At 39.7% G+C, this 14,944-nt stretch overlaps 1 protein-coding gene across 1 annotated transcript in view; it reads left to right on the top strand.

Moving 5' to 3' along the window:
• The first annotated feature begins 367 nt into the window (after positions 1–367).
• The window catches only part of COL28A1 (collagen type XXVIII alpha 1 chain), a 101,059-nt gene continuing 86,482 nt past the window's right edge, over positions 368–14,944 (top strand). Inside the window, exon 1 of the mRNA XM_077447551.1 lies at positions 368–520. The gene's annotated coding sequence lies outside the window, so the exon portion shown is untranslated. The remainder of the gene's footprint in view (positions 521–14,944) is intronic.

Raw genomic sequence — 14,944 nt, 5'->3', positions numbered from 1 at the left:
TGCTACACAATTTGTCTTTCTAAACTTCTCAAATAGAACATCTTCTGGTCAAGAATGACCATGCTAAATAATCTCCTATTACTATTCCTTTGTTTTTCTGCCCCAAAGTAAATTTTTTATCTCTGTCTTGAGTTGCACTTCAGTGGAAATGTATTTTAGTATGTAAATTGTTCCTCTAGAGATGATGTAACCAATATTCATGAATAAAGACTTTTGAAATACCTTGAGGATCAGTTTTTATTGGATTCTCATTCCTTAAAATGGGAAGACCCTACCCGCCTGTATATTTGAATACACCCCCCATTAAAACGCTATTTCAAACCCCCTGACTGACAGCTCTAAGTGTGAGCCCACCTCCAGTTATAAGAGTACACTTGTACAACACTTCAGCGCAGATCTAAGAAGAAATAGCTTGCAATAACATGGAGAAGGGACCCTCTGGCTATTAACATCTGCAGTCGGCTCTGCTACAGCCCAAAGTCTGCATTACATTCCATTCATTACAGCTCCAAGTAATCAGGTAATGCCTTTCACAGATTTTACTATAGCAAGTATTATATTTCATGTACACGTGTCTTAAAAGATTTGCTGTAATATATGTTTTCTTTGGCAAATTTCCAAATGTTTAGGGTGGCAATAAATTATTCTACCCATTTAATATACTAGAGGTATACAGGCACTATGCTTAGAGCTCTGATACATGTTTTCAGATCAGCTAATATAAATGACTTGGTTTGTGTGGATATGGTTGCTAATAAAGTAATTAGTGCAATCATAAAGTACTGTAGCTTAGAATTCTATATTGAGTTAAAGGGGGATTCCACTTATGTACTTTTGACTATTGTATGGGTTATGGATTATTATTTGGGCATTACTAAAGGCAAAAAGGCTATTCATTATGCACCTTGCAAGAGTTTTTTCCCCAGAGCTCAGTGAATGTGGCACAATTTCACTTTGCAAAAAATACCCAATCATGCACATTTTTGCTTGCATATAATTGGAAGATGGAAGTGGAAAGAGCTTTACCTCATTCACTAATATCTGGGGAAAATTCCCTGGAAAGTGTACCTTCTATTGCAAAGTAGACAGTCTATTTCTTTGGTAAATTAACCCCATATAATAATTAATCTCAACCTGTTAAAAAGTAGTCTACGAAATAGATCACTGAAAATGCCGATCTATAAGAAAGTTAGAAAACTGCAAACAAACTAGAAGCTCCTGTGTTGCCAGGTCTGTACCTCTCCAATATAGAAGCTCAAAAATAAGGACAGATGGTTGTTAATATTGATTATTAAACCAATCACTTGCCTCAGAACACCTGTACATGCTCGATTTACTAAAGACAAATAGACTGTTCACTTTGCAAGTGCAGCTGCACTCGGCAAGAGAATTATCCCTAGAGCTTAGTGAGTCTGCTGATTTCTATCATCCAATCATGTGCTTTTTTTTTCATTTTCCTTGCACATGACTGGGCATTAGTTGCAAAGTACAACTTCACGGCATTTACTAAACTCTGGGGAAAATTCCCCTGAAGAGTATAACTTTCCCTGCAAAGTGGACTGGTTATTAGCCTTAAATGAAATCAAAAGTCTAATTCCCACTATTGGAATCAATAGGCATATACCTGGTGGGACTGGCTTCCTGCAGACACAAGCATTCCTATAATAAACATTGGGGCTACCATTGCTCGCTTCCCTCTGAAAATGCTAATTTCTAGGCTGTGCTGCTGACCCTTTTGCTTCAGTACTTTCTCAGCCACAGACTTAGGACAGCTCTGCAGAAGTTGAGAATCTTCTATTCATTTCAGTTATCCAAACATGTATAAAGTAAACTCATATTCACTTTGAGTATATGAAATAGTCATAGGGGTTGATTTACTAAAGGCAAATAGGCTTTTCACTTTGCAAGGGTATTTTCCCCAGAACTTATTTGGATGATGTAAGTCAACAAAGCTTCACCTCATTCACTAAGCCAAATAAAAATTCCCTTGCAAAGTGAACAAGCTTTTCTCCATTAGTAAATCCAATAGCTTACTCAGAGACAAAAGAAAGCAACTGATGGGCTTGTGACCTATTCCTTAGTCGTGCAATCGATAAAGACAGTCTCTAACCAGTCTGACATTATTTTGACACATGCAAGCCCTCCATGATAGCCTTTCATTATAGGCGAGCAATTAAAGAGGAAGTAAACCCTGATGAGTTTACTTCCTCTTTCATTCCCTGCAAAGGCAAAGCATAATGGACTACTATGCATCGCATAGTAGCCCATTATGTGTCACTTACCTGACACAGGAGCCAGCGAAGTCGCCGCTGTCCCCTGTAGTCCGCCGCATCCATCTTGCTGGTGGCGTCTCGCAGCTCCGCCGCTGTCATTCGGCGGAGCCGCGATGACGTCACTCCCGCGCATGCGCACGGGAGCCGACACGCGCGGCAGATCCATTGTTGTAAATGCCGCGCTCAGTGCGCCTGCGTGTCGCTGTCTACGGCGCATGCGCCGTAGACAACGGTGCCTGTCTTCAGGCAAATATCTCCTAAACCGTATAGGTTTAGGAGATATTTCTTGGACCTACAGGTAAGCCTCAGTCTAGGCTTACCTGTAGATCAAAGTGGTTTGTAAGGGTTTACAACCACTTTAATGACAGGTTTTTGATACATGCAAGTATCTGTTAATGTTCTGAAATAGTGGATTCCAGAGAAGTTTGGCTATGAATGAAAAGTTTTGTGATTAACAACAGAAAAAAAAAACTTGTACATAATCAAAATGGGGTCAACTGATGTGTAACCAGCAATCAGAATTAAAAAGTAGCCTACCCAATCATCTGATTGCATCTTGTACCATCTGTATGTTCAATTGGATCAAGCCTTAACTGAAGCTATAGATCAGGGATCTCCAACCTCTCAAAACAGGGGCCAGATTGCAGGGATGTGAACTGTGGCCATTCAGGGTAGAAAACCCCCTTGTGTCAGTGGTATTAACCTCCCTGGCGGTATGATTATTTCAGATTTTAGGTGCTGAAAGCGGTACAATCATTTTGCATGAAAATTTGGCGTTTTATATTGTAGTCCTGTAATTCTTAGGAATAACTCACTTAACCTCCCTGGCGGTACGATTATTTTGGATTTTAGGTGCTAAAAGTGGTACCATTATTTTGCATGAAAATTTGGTGTTTTATATTGTAGTCCTGCAATTCTTAGGAATAACTCTCTTAAATCTGTCCAAACCAGAGTCTAGCAGACATCCCGGGTATGATAAAGTTTGAAAAATTAAATCATAAATTATAATATAATAAATAATTATAAATAATTGTACCAAATAATAATATAACAATAATAAAAATTATTCAATAATGTAATCAAATCAAAAACACTGAAATTTGCTCAGTTGCGGAATTGTCACTGTCATTACTTTTCAGTATTTGATGACGGATCTCCCCACAAATCGCTATCCCTCAATTCTGCGAGTGATTCTAATTTATTATCGCTGTTTTCTAGCTGGTCTAAAACCATTTTTGATGTAAAGGGACAGTTTTGGTTGCTATGGACAATCTCCAGTTTCCAGGCATAAAGAACAGTTTTTATTATATAAAACTGCATGCAGGACACTGGGCAGACCACTAGGGACAACGGGGATGTGAAATATTTACATACAGCAATGTAATCTGTAAGATTACATTATACTGTATGTATACTGTTTGTTTCACTTTTTGAATTTGGCGCCGATCTCTGTCCCCGTGCGTCGCAACGCTCGCAGGGCACGGAGATCGGCGATGTGATGCATCGAGCGAGACACAGCTCGCTCGTACAGCGGGGAGACAACGCTGGATCCGAAGGAGAAGGTAAGTAAACCTCCTCCTGGATCCAGCGACGCAGTCCCGAGTCTGACTCGGGGATACCGCTTTTGGTATGAAAAATCCACCCCGAGTCAGACTCGGGAATACCGTCAGGGGGGTTAAATCTGACCAAACCAGAGTCTAGTAGACATCCCGGGTATGATAAAGTTTGAAAAATGGAATCCTAAATTATAATATAATAAATAATTATAAATAATTGTACCAAATAATAATATAACAATAATAAAAAATATTCAATAATGTAATCAAATCAAAAACACTGAAATTTGCTCAGTTGCAGAATTGTCGCTGTCATTACTTTTCAGTATTTGATGACGGATCTCCCCACAAATCGCTATCGCTCAATTCTGCGAGTGATTCCAATTTATTATGGCTGTTTTCTAGCTGGTCTAAAACCATTTTTGATGTAAAGGGACAGTTTTGGTTGCTATGGACAATCTCCAGTTTCCAGGCATAAAGAACAGTTTTTATATTATAAAACTACATGCAGAGTACTGGGCAGACCACTAGGGACAAAGGGGGTGTGAAATAATTACATACAGCAATGTAATCTGTAAGATTACATTATACTGTATGTAATGTGTGTGTTTTACTTTTTGAATTTGGCGCCGTTCTCCGTCCCCGTGCGTCACAATGCTTGTAGGGAATGAAGGCCGGCTCCGTGATAGATCAAGCGGAGGATGGCTTGCTCGTACAGCGGGGGGACAACGCTGGATCCAGGGGACAAGGTAAGTAACCTCATCCTGGATCCAGCGATGCGGTCCCGAGTCTGGCTCGGGGTTACCGCTAATGGTACAAAATTTTCACCCCGAGCCAGACTCGGGAATACCGCCAGGGGGGGGGTAAATAACGCCTCAAGCTTGCTTTCATTGGGAATAAGAAGAAAACATAGCCCCTGTAGTCAGTAAGAGGAAGAATAGTGCACCATCATTGGTATTAGTGGATGGAATAGTGCCCTATCATTGATGTCAGTGAGAGGGCTAATGCCACATTGTTGGTGTCAGTGGAAGGAATAGTGCCCCATTACTGATGTCTGTATAAAGAATAGAGCTCCATCGGTGATGTCAGTAGAAGGAATAGGGCCCCATATCAGTAGTAGGAATAGCGTATCAAGGGCCAGATAAAGGCAATCAAAGGGCCGTATCAGGCCCATGGGCCATAGTTGCAGACCACTGCTATAGCTGAGTGGTCAGATAACATGGGACTTCTTTGAAAACGTAACATTTTATTCCCTTTTCTGTCCCTTCCATGTAGTAACATAAAGGCTTCACCTTCCAGAGACTAGGATGAGTTACAGTCACAGACTTTACCTGTAGAGCTGTTTGATATTGAAATCTAATATCAGGATCATAAAATAAAATGTTCTCCATAAAACAAGTCATAACTGCCAAACTATCACCCTGCAGCTCATTGCAGCCCTAAGTATAACTTCAAATCATAAGAATAATAGCAACATGATGTGTTACATTTTTTGAAAATAAATCTGTTTGCAGCAATACTGCCGGGAGCCTCCTTGCTTTGAGTACAGGGAGGTTGCATATTCAGCTCCAATAGAGAAGGTCGGCTCATCTTAGTGAAGGTCTTCTATTTGCAGACAGCACCTTCTGGTGGTGGTAGCTTATTTTGCAGCTAAAATGCCTGCAAAAACTTGTGGTGGCCATGGCTGCCAGAAATTCAATATATCTTCAGAAATGGTAAATTATTTTATTTACATTTTTCATAGGCTGCCAAGAAATGTGCACATGCCTAAGGTTAAATTCACAAAGCTTTCTCACCAGTATAAGGATAATTTTATTTTCCAAAAAAGTAAGTTATTTTCATCCAACAAGATTTTAAAATTACAATATTATAGCTGAAAATAAAGATATCCTTGTGCAATAGCTTTTTGAATGCAGTCTCTAATATTTGGAGAAAGTTCAATTAATCCTAACAATGAAAGGTCTACTGTGGTGAAACATAATATTGTAGTCTGGTAACTGTGTGGTTAATACATATAAAATATTATTTCATATATAACTGTCTTTTTATTTTACATGCTATTATTTATGTTTTTATGCACCTTTACACGGGGGGCACGGGAGGACAGCTGGGACAGCCAGCTTTCTTCTGCCTCTTGTGGTGTGGATCACAGCGCCAAATATATATAATGCTTGGGGGTTCTAAGTAATTTTCTAGCAAAAAAAATGATTATAACTTGAAACCAACAAATGTCAGGAAAAGATTTAGTGTTTAACCCCTTACAGACCGGACCATTTTGCTGGCTTTAGACCAGACCACTTTTTGCGATTCGGCACTGCGTCGCTTTAACTGACAATTGCACGGTCGTGCGACGTGGCTCCCAAACAAAATTTACGTCCTTTTTTTCCCACAAATAGAGCTTTCTGTTGGTGGTATTTGATCACCCCTGCGGTCTTTATTTTTTGCGCTATAAACAAAAATAGAGCGACAATTTTGAAAAAAAACGCATGATTTTTTACTTTTTGTTATAATAAATATCCCCCAAAAATATATTTAAAAAAAATGTTTCCCTCAGTTTAGGCCAATACGTAATCTTCTACATATTTTTGGTAAAAAAAAATCACAATAAGTGATTATTGATTGGTTTGCGCAAAAGTTATAGTGTTTACAAAATAGGGGATAGTTTTATGGCATTTTTATTAATCATTTTTTTGTTACTAGTAATGGCGGCGATCGGCGATTTTTATTGTGACTGCGACATTATGGCGGACACATCGGACATTTTTGACACATTTTTGGGACCATTGTCATTTATACAGCAATCACTGCTATACAAATGCAGTGATTCCTGTGTAAATGACACTGGCAGTGAAGGGGTTAAACAGCGGGTAGCAGTGTAGGGGTTACGTGTTCCTAGGGGCGTGTTACTAACTGTTGGGGGCTGGGCTTTCTTTTAGTGAACACTGATCTCTGCTCCAATCACATGGAGCAGAGATCAGCGTCACTTGTTGCTAGGCAGAACGGGGAGATGCTGTTTACAACGCCATCTCCCCATTCAGCAGCCCCGTGAGAGGATCGCGGGTATGCCCATGGCGATCGAGTCCGCGGGACCCACGACCAGACTCACGGGGGTCCCGACCAGCACGCGAGCCGCTCGCAATGGCAGGGCGACATTTAAGATTGGATTTACCTGTACGCCAATATGCCTGCCCGTGCCATTCTGCCGACGTACATCGGCGCGCGCCGGTCGGGAAGTGGTTAAACTTTTTTCACTTAAACACAAAGTCTATTCCATTGACAAATTGTTACAATGTTTATACATAAGTTCAACTGATAAAGAATGTTTTAATTCTTGGCAGACTGCCCAGTTATTCTTTTCCTTTCTTTTGATTGCTGTGGCTTCAAAAGAGCAGAGAGAACTATTTGCATAGAAAGAATTGTGAAACACTTTAGTCAAGATCACGATAACGATTCTTGATGATTAATTGTGCAGCTCTACTGCAAGCTGTACAGCTCCTGTACAGTGGTATGCATGAAGCCTTTAAAATATTTTAGTTGTAAAGGTATCATTTAAAAAAGAGAAAACTTTTCTCAGAGATTAGGGAAGGTTAGTTGATTTTTCCCAACACTGGGCTTTATGCCTTTTCTGATCTTTAAGATGGTAATTTATCTGAATTAGGTCCCAAAAGGGTACACAAGTCCTCTCTATAGACTATGTGTAGATATATATGTATATATATATATATATATATATATATATATATATATATATATATACCCCACTTTTAAGTACACAATGGAGTTTATTTACTAAAGCTGGAAAGTGCAAAATCAGGCTCACTTCTGCATAAAAACCAATGAGCTTCCAGGTTTTATTATCAAAGCTTAATTGAACATGCTGGGGTTAGAAGCTCATTGGTTTCTGTGCAGACGGGAGCCTGATTTTGCACTTTTCAGCTTTAGTAAATAAACCCCATTGTGTACTTAAAAGTGGGGTATGCCTGTATATATATTCTCAGAATACACCAAATATACTTGGTACCACTGTTTTCTTGTATCCTTTTTTCCCTTAGTCTCTGCAGGCTGAACGCTAAAATTTTAGAGCAGAGCTTCTTACAAAAAAAAATGTTTTGAACCTTTTTACTGAATAATAGAGAATACTCGGTCTCTGTGCATGTTTTAGCATGCTTTCTATACACAGCAGGAAAGCATTAGCCTGTTTACTATGTTTTTTATTAATACTAATGTTATTAAAAGGGATGCATGGCCAATGCTTTTTGGCCATAATTTTCTTGTGGATCACAGAAGTGCACTTACTTTTACTCTCCTGTGAGCCAGTGTCATCTGAGAGTAGGCTATTGCCCGCTCTTAGCTGATGTAGCAGGGGATTAGCTACAGGATCTGGAAGGATCCCAACAATATTGTCAGGATCCATCAAGATGCTTGATTGACAGCTGGCTCCACCTCTCAGCGCACGGCTGAGAGCCGGAGCCAAATGCTACCACCCCCTCTTCTGTCTGATGCTCTGTTGGCACTGGAAGAGCATAGTGCAGAGCAGTAACTGAAAGCTACTGATCTCTGCTCTGTGCAGATCGGAAACTAAGCGATTTGGAGATTCTTACTATGTTACATACAATGGTCAACAATAGAAAAGTCAGAGTTAACAATTACGAAAACAATTGTATATTAAATGGTAGGTGGACTTTACGAGTAAAAACCTCCAAGATTTCACAAATCCTTTCTAAAGCTCGGGAGCCAGCCCCTTAAAAGTTTGTATCACTAGAAGTGTTACATAGGCTTCCCGGTCATGTGTTCACTGAGATTGGCTGTCACAGTAATCACGGGATGGGGAGCCTGCTCCACAGTATGGACACTCCCAGCACAGAACAACGGCACTAGTCGTATATATATATATATATGTGTGTGTGTGTGTGGCAGCTGTGTTAGAGCCCACTATCATGCTGTCTTATATTCTTATATGCACATAGATGTCAGGAAGGGATCAACATGGATGCAAACCCTAAATCTATTTTTCATTGTAATTAGTATAATTTTTCACTTTTTTTTTAGCAAATTGTTATTGAATCTGTGTTATTTTTTGTTATTTGGAGATCCTGTCATTGACAGCACTTCTTGTTGCAGGCTGACAGTGCTAAGCCTTTGCCTTGCAATTAATAGCAGTCTTGTCAGCATGCTATGTGCTCTTCTTCTGTTGGCCTATGGGCTGCCTTTCAGGTTTATCAGAGAGGAAGGCCAATGGTCGACTGATGGAGCATGGACAGCAGACTAACCATACGAAGTGGGAAGCAGAGGCTTACCATGGTCAGTCTGCAACAGCATGTGTAGGATCTTCAGATAAGAAACTTTTGCAACAAATTCACAAAAAAACGATTTGCCTAACAGAACTGTATACAGTGAAGCAAACCAAACATACTGCAAATAGATTTTGGGGTTATATACTGTACACCTAAACAAATAAGTTGTTTGGCATACAGACCTCAGATATAGATTGGACTCAGGTGACATTGCCCTGGACTGCTTGGTACAGGTAGACAGCCAAGTCATTATATTGTATGATTAGTTGTCGCCAAATGCTCACTGCTGAAGTGACTACCGGGTCCTGGGAGGCTGTAAATGGGGGCAAGTTGACCCACTGATAGTTGAGTCCAATCTTCATCTAAGGTCTATATACCTATTGACCTGTATTTGGGGTGGAGGTGGGGAGCGGGGATTTTGGGTGCGGTGGGGAGTCTTTTTGGAGAAATTTACTTTGGAACACAGCTACACAGCTAAATGTTGACACAATGTGAAAGGCGATGAATCTATGGAATTGATTATATAAGTACTTGTCTGGCACCTAACTGGTCCTGTATTTAATACATGACTTTATATTTTACTATCACAGTTAATAGGAATTTTATATTTCACATTTTTTATATTTTCACATTTCACCACAAGGCATAAAATAATCTGACGCTATATAATCTTGATATGATAAAATGTCATATTTCTATAAGATTGTAGATAATACAGGTTTAGAAAAGTGCTAGAACAGCTAATAATGGATTTTAAAGGCACATCATAAAAATAATAATTTATTGATTTACATTACAAAAAAGATTTTTCCACAAAATCCAAAAAAATAATAGAAAATACACAAGACATTTAAAATGATATAGGACTTCCCGTGATTCCCCTAAAGTATATAATACCAATAATTTGTACGGAATATACATTCAATGTATCCACATATTTAACCCTTCCTGTCATTTGTCCTCATATGTACATAACAGTTCCACTCAACATGTTTTGCTACCTCAAATTCGCTTCTTCAGGAGCTTGAAATGTATATTTATATACGAACATATTCTGATTAAAACAGATATCAAATTATAATAATAACATTGTCAGTAACCTATATGGTAACAACACTCACTTTCACCACAGACCCCAAAACACCAGCACTACTCCCGAAACCCCATAAGGCACCCCAAATCGAGCACAATTGGCTGGAAACTGACTGGTCCTGTATTTTCATGCATGACCTTATATTTTATTATCACAGGTAATAGGAATTTTATAAACATCTATCATATTTCCTTACAAGACATAAAATAATCTGACACTATATAATCTTGATATCATAAAATGTGATATTTCTATAAGATTGTAGATAATACAGGTTTAAACATGACAATGAATTCATCTTTTCAATGTACTCATCCCCCAGCATGTTAGCATTCCTGGTAAAACCTCAAGTTGCCCCAAGACTATTTAAACATGAAAACTGAAGGATTGCCCGTGGGCTGATACCTGAAGATTAAATGGAATCCATTTTATTGCAAGCAGCGTTCCGAAAACCTGTATCATTGTATCACTAAGTGCCTATGTGGCAAATTTCCCAGCCTAAAGACTGTAAAGAAATGCTGAAATATTTTGCCACAGAGGGAATTCCCTATATGACATGATGACACCTAATGATAGAATGGAATTTACACTATTTCAAGTAATATTGTATCTATAAAAAAAAATCAATACTTAAAATAAAAAGTGGCAAATATATGGTTTTATATTTTATATACCTATATTTAGTTACTGTTAATGTAAAGGCCAATAAAAAAAATACCATTTAAATATGATAAATGTTTATTTATTAGGTACAGGTATTTATAAAATGCTCACAGTTAAGCAGCGCTTTCACATCTGCACTAAAAGACCTTACAATCTTAGATCCCTAACTCACACTAATGCATACTATGGTGGTACAGTGGTGTAGTGGAAAAGCTTGCAGTAAAAAGGGTCACTAGTTTGAATCCCAACCACGACACTACCTGCCTGGAGTTTGCATGTTCTCCCTGTGCCTGCGTGGGTTTCCTCCGGGTACTCCGGTTTCCTCCCACACTCCAAAGACATGCAGGTAGGTTAATTGCAGGTAGGTTAATTGGCTTCTGTCCCAAATTGGCCCTAGTATATGAATGGGGACCTTGAATTGTGAGCTCCTTGAGGGTAGGGACCTATGTGAGTGTGCGATGTACAGGGATAGGGACAATTGTAGACACTCACTCAGGTTGAACTGGATGGACCGGTGTCTTTATTCAACCTTACTAACTATGTAACTATATACAGAGGCCAATTAACCTATAAGCAGATCTTTGGAGTGTTAGATGAAACCCACACAAGCACAGGGAGAACATGCAAACTCCATGCAGATGGTGTTATGGGATGGGATTTGGGATTTGTACCAATGAACCTACCACTGCCAGACACAAGTGCTAAACACCGAGCCACGGTACTGTCCTACACATGCCATGTATATCAAAACAAAATGTCTTAGGGTTTATTGTCTTTAGAAAGTAGAGAAGCCTAATAAATAAAAAGAAAAAAGAAAAAATCTGGAAACCTGGAATAGTAATCAGATGGGTGGCGTATATATGGGCAGGATGTATACTCACTGCATATAACCAAAGAGAAACAAAAAATGTATACACACTCAAATGGCTACCGCCTCCAATTTATTAAACATCAGAAAGATATAAGATATATGCAAAATAGCAAAAATACCAGTCCCAGCTAATTCCACCTCCCCCTACTATACAATTCCCCTGTGCACCCACCCACCAATTCCTCTACCCTCTAAACAAATGAATCAGATCCCTGGTATCTCCCAGAGGAACTGACATTGTGCGGCTGTGCCGCTAACCCCTCACAGTGATGGAAAACCCTAGGTGACTACACCTGCAAAAGATAAGTATGTTGAGCGGTGGTGACTCCAGCATCCACCCAGTAACCTGAATGGAGAGCACTACACCTTAGAACCACTGTGGGTGAATGTAGTGCAAGCTACCAATCAGGAGAACCAAAGTTATGGGGGCAGAATGAAACATGCAGATCTGTATAGGAGCAGATCCCCTCACCCCCCGATGTACTGCACCTCGCATCATCTTCCTGCCACCACTGTGCACTGGACAGACTTATTAGAGGCTACAGGTCACTGTGTTACAGGACTATTTTCAGTTATCCTAGCCTGCTGTCCTGCATCTGCTATGTGCTTCACTGGACACACTTTTTTTTCCCTACCTGGGATGTTAGAGGTGTGTTGTTTACCACCGCCCCAAAAGAAGAGCCCACCCACCACCACTGCTGACAGGCCTACTGTTAAGATAGGCCCATAGGATATGCAATCACAAAAGTTCATGCTCCCTGCTGATTGAAGAGGTTTAACTATGACTCAACAGGAGAGTGTTGGATTTCTACAGAGAGACCACTGCTTCCACAAGAGCAAGAGTCCTTCTCTACAACATGCTGGCAGGTGACATGCTTTTCTACTCTGGCAGTGACTGCTTTTTACACAAAATGTACTGTAAGGCTATACAGGATGTATTCAATAGCTGATTTAGGGCTCGTCTACAGGTGCATCAATAACCTGCATGGGGACTAGGTTTGAGGCTAATCATATACCAGTGCTTAATAAGATTAAGGAACATTTAAAACATTTGAGACGTAAACCTCTCTCATGAATAGGTAAAATTAACACGGTGAAAATTTATATTCTACCTAGAATGATCTATATCTTCCAAATGATCCCAATGGCAGTGCCTTAGGAATATTTTAAGAAATTATGATCAGTGGTACTAAAATGTATATGGTCGCAATAAAGGGCCCAGGATTGCATATTCAATACTGGTGAGGGGGAAAGGGAAGAGGGATTAGCAGCACCGGACTTTGAGAAATCTTATCAGGCGATCTCTATCTCCTGAATGGCAGAATGGGCCCATAATAAAGAGGAGAAAAGTTGGGTAAATATAGAGATAACACAGAGTAAGACAGAATTGCGAAAGATGATTTGGATTCCACGGTAATATCGGAACTTAGCAACTAGTACACATTCACTAACTAGAAACACTTTTAAGATATGGGATGAATTAGAGAGTTTGCATCACTGGGGGTATAATTCACCACTTATGTCTATTTTGGGCACAAACTACTTTAAGCCTGGGAAAGAGTAACACATATATTTCACTAGATGGGCTAAAAGAAGAGGAAAAGATTATTGCAAGATGTGATGAAGGGGAATAGGATATATACATATACTGAAATTATATAGAAATGGGTAAACAAGCCACTAGATAAATGGAGGTATGCACAATTAAAGCACTTTACACAATCACTGCCTCAAGCATTGCAGGGAAAAGGGCACATGAGGTTAATAGAGAAACTACTTTGTTGCTCTTTAAGCTTAAATCGAAGTATATCCAAAATTTATAAAATCCTGATTAAAGAAGTAGAATCTGAATTCTAACCCTATTTGGGAAAATGGGAAGAAGAGACAGGCTTTCTTAGAGATGAAGAACATAAAAGTAAAATTCTTGGGACAGTGTAATCCTTGTCAAATGATATAAGGGCAGTGGAAATGGGCTATAAACTGCTGGTGAGATGGTATGTGACACCACAGAGGGCACATAGGTTCGGGGGGAGAAGGCCCCCCAACTTCTTGGAGGGGTTGTAACACCCCAGGGACCTTTGCGCACCTGTGGTGGGACTGTACAAAGATACAACCCTACTGGGGGACAATTAAGCCCTGTACACACGATCAAAAATCCTGCCAGCAAAAGTCCGATGGGAGCTTTTGGTTGGAAATTCCGACCGTGTGTATGTTCCATCGGACTTTTGCTGGCGGAATTTCTGCCAGTAAAAGATTGAGAGCAGGTTCTCTATTTTTCCAATGCAAAAAGTTCAGATCGGAAATTCCAATCGTCTGTAGCAATTCCGACACGCAAATTTCCTATGCATGCTCGGAAACAATTCAACGCATACTCGTGAAACATTGAACTTAATTTTCTCGGCTCGTCATAGCATTGTACGTCATCGCGTTCTTGACAGTCGAAAGTTCAGAGAACTTATGTGTGACCGTGTGTATGCAAGCCAAACTTGAGTGGAATTCTGTCGGAAAAACCATCCAAGATTTTTCCGACTAAAACTCTGATCGTGTGTATCGTGGCATAATAGCAGCAATTTACCAAATAACTGGGGAACGGATCCAAAAAGGCCCCTGGGAATGTTCATGATACAAGAAAGACGGTGGCCCAATACAAGAATACTTTAGTCCCACTTCTTTTAAATGCAGCGAAAGCCTGTGATCCCAAAATACAAAGGAGTGGGTAATTAGAGTGGAAATGGTGGACCCCATAGAGGAAACAATCCGTGCAGCTGAGGACTCATTGGAGATATATCGGAATATATGGGGAAAGTGGATAGATTATAAAAAAGGTGAAGAGTGGATGAATGAGACAGAGGTTTAAGTAGGGGGAGAGGAGAGGAGAGAAGAGGGGGGGGGGGGGGGTTGTTTATTTATTTATTTGAGGTGGGGAGGAGAAGGGAGAACAAATGTGCATTGTAATGATGATATGGAAATGAGAAGGTTTATTTTATTTGTATCGATGTATGTCTAATTGCATAATAAAAGAGAGAATAAATAATAACCTGCGTTTATGCTGCATTTATTCAGCATTTTTAAGGCCTCAAAACCATCCTTCAATGTTACAACTGGTCAACTATTTATTGCTGTCTGCGTGCCCCTTTGGGAGGTTTTCTTTCCCCTCTTGCCTATGTGATGGAGACAGAAACAGCAATAAAACA

The sequence above is a fragment of the Lithobates pipiens genome, unplaced genomic scaffold (assembly GCF_037356315.1).
Source record: "Lithobates pipiens isolate NorthernLeopardFrog02 unplaced genomic scaffold, aLitPip1_a1.2 Scaffold_22, whole genome shotgun sequence".
Classification (NCBI taxonomy): Eukaryota; Metazoa; Chordata; class Amphibia; order Anura; family Ranidae; genus Lithobates; species Lithobates pipiens.
This window is presented reverse-complemented; position numbering and strand designations above follow the sequence as displayed.